The sequence below is a fragment of the Dromiciops gliroides genome, chromosome 1 (assembly GCF_019393635.1).
Source record: "Dromiciops gliroides isolate mDroGli1 chromosome 1, mDroGli1.pri, whole genome shotgun sequence".
Classification (NCBI taxonomy): domain Eukaryota; kingdom Metazoa; phylum Chordata; class Mammalia; order Microbiotheria; family Microbiotheriidae; genus Dromiciops; species Dromiciops gliroides.
Window position 1 is genome coordinate 236,928,193 of NC_057861.1, and position 2,110 is coordinate 236,930,302.

Genomic DNA, 2,110 nt, shown 5'->3' on the forward strand with positions numbered 1-2,110 from the left:
AGCAATTGGAATTATGCAAAAAGTAACTAAGATGTCCATACTCTTTGACCCAGAGATTCCATTACTGACCTTATACTCCACTGACAAGAAGTGCCTATACACTATAATATTCAGAGTAACACTTTTTTTGTAATAGTGAATAATTTAAAACAAAGTAGATATCCATTGATTAGGGAACAGCTAAACTGGTCTAAGTAACAATGAATGTAATGAATATAGAGAAGCTTGGAAAGACTTACGTGAACCAATACAGAATGAAGTAAGCAGTCAAGAAAACAATGCACACATTGACTATGACAATGTAAATGGAAAGAACAACCACATACACAAATCAAAAGTAAATGTAGCAAAATTATGAAAATCAAGTGTTACTCAAAAGAAGAAGTATGAAAGGATACCCCAAACCCACCCCTTTCTAGATGTGGGAGGTCCACAGGCATTACAAATTTGAATATCTCTTCAGACTTTTTCAATATATTGTTCTGTTGTGCTGATTTCTTATTTTTGTTCTTATTCTTGTTCTCGTTCTTGCTCATCTTCCTCTTCTTTTATCCTTAAAATACTATTTTTAAAAATATGGGGTAGCTCTCTGGTAGGGGAAGGGGCAGGAGGGAGATCCTGGAGGAAATTATGATGATACTTTTAAAAAGACACCAATAGGGAGCGATCTTTTCCTGGCTGCAGACAAGATGAAAGAAGTGGAGCAGAAGAAGAAGCAAACCTTCCAGAAGTTCACGTACCTCAGCATGGACCTGGATCAGCTCCTGGATATGTCTTATGAACAGCTCATGTAGTTGTACAGCCTCAGCAATGGCTGAGACTCAACTGGGGTCTGCAGTGCAAACAGCATTCCCTGCTGAAGCAACTGAGGAGGGCCAAGAAGTAGGCAGCCCCCATGGAAAAGCCTGAGATAGTGAAGACACATTTTCAAGACATGTTCATCCTGCCAGAGATGGTAGGCAGTATGGTGGGCATCTACAACAACAAGACCTTTAATCAGGTTGAAATTAAGCCCGAGATGATTGGACAGTACCTGGGAGAATTCTCTATCACCTACAAGCCTGTGAAACACAGCCAGGCAGGTATTGGAGCCATCCACTCCTCTCATTTCATCACTTTCAAGTAACCCAGATGTTAATAAAAACAAGACATCAATAAAATTTTGTTTTAAATTAACTAAAAATAAATAAAAATTAATTTAAAAAAAGAAACTACTAGTCACCTCCTGAAAGAAACCCCCAAATGAAAACTCCCAGAAACATTATAGCCAACATCCAGAGTTTTCATGTCAATAAAAAAATACTGCAAAGAGCCAATAAGAAAGAATTCAGTTACTGAGGAGGCATAGTCAGGGACACATGATTTAAAAGCTACCAATATGACAGAGATGAGAATAATACAGGATTCCAGAAGGCAAAGGACATGTGCTTAAAGCCAAGGATAACTTGCCCAGCAAAACTAAGTATAATCCTCGGGGATGCATGGGGGGAATAGATTTTTAGTGAAATAAAGAACTTGACGAAAAGACCAGAGCTTGAAGTACAAACACAGGAATCAAGAGAAACACAAAAAGGTAAAGCTAAGCAAGCAATCATTATGGACTAAACCTGGATAAACTGTTTATACTTGAAATATGGGAAAATTGTACGTGTGTCCCCTAAGACTTCTATCATCATCAGGAGACACAGAGGGAGTCTAATTAGAGAGATCTGTATTCTATTATGTTTTGATAATCTTAAAAGCAGGGAATAGAAGAGGGAAAGGATGGGATGGCGGGGGAGGCAGTTCACATAACTGGGATATGCTAGTAGAAGTCTGTACAAACAATGAGGAAGGGGTAGGTAGTAAGCAACACGTGAACATCACTCTAATCTGAATTGGTCAAAGGAGGGAAGAATACATACACAAGGAGTTGGATAGAGAAATTATTTTCATTCAACAAGGAAACAGGAGGGAAAAGGGAGAAGGGTAGGGGGAATAAAAGGGAGTGTATATTAAGTAAGCAATCAGTCCTAAATCAAACAAAACTAAGGAGCTTAGATCTTGAAGAGTGACCAAAAAAAGAAAAGGCATATAATGAAACATACTACTCACCTCCAGATAGAGAGAT

At 38.2% G+C, this 2,110-nt stretch overlaps 1 pseudogene; it reads left to right on the top strand.

The window, feature by feature from the left end:
- Positions 1-674: 674 nt before the first annotated feature.
- LOC122740687 lies at positions 675-1,126 on the top strand (annotated as a pseudogene).
- Positions 1,127-2,110: the final 984 nt, after the last annotated feature.